We start from the raw sequence: 649 nt of genomic DNA, 5'->3' as shown, positions 1-649 counted from the left end.
ATACACACACACACACATATATATACATATATACATATACACACATATATATTATATGCATTGGAAATATCTGGGAGGATATATTCCAACAGCTAAGAGGCAAAACTTGGGTTATTTTGATTTGACAGCCTGGATTTTTAATAAGCATATACTGTTTTAAGGGAGAAAACAATACAATTCAATAATTATTTTTTGAGTACCTACTATGTGCTAGGCACTATTATCATTAGAGCTATTTTTTTTTTTTGAGACAGGGTCTCACTATGTAGTTGAGACTGACCTGTAACTCACTATGTAGCCCAGGCTGGTCTTGAACTCAGAGCAATCCTCCTGCCTCAGCCTCCCGAGTGCTGGGATTACAGGCATGCACCACCACACCCAGCTAGAACTATTTTTAATCTAAAATCTCAAAAAGAAGTAAAAATTTGTATCCCTCAACCTTGCATGCTAAAGCACATAATGGCTTAAGGGCTGTTCCTATAATTTAGGTCTTCTTTTCTTTTCTTTTTGTACCAGGGATTGAACTCATGACCTTGTGCTTAGGAGGCAGGCACAGTGCCACTGAGCTAAATCCCTGGCCCAGATCTTATTTTTTGTATCTTCATATTTTAGTGTAAGGCATAAACAACTCACTCTCACCTATGTTTAC

This window comes from Fukomys damarensis, unplaced genomic scaffold, assembly GCF_012274545.1.
Source record: "Fukomys damarensis isolate Sample0158 unplaced genomic scaffold, DMR_v1.0_HiC HiC_scaffold_1, whole genome shotgun sequence".
Classification (NCBI taxonomy): Eukaryota; Metazoa; Chordata; class Mammalia; order Rodentia; family Bathyergidae; genus Fukomys; species Fukomys damarensis.
This window is presented reverse-complemented; position numbering follows the sequence as displayed.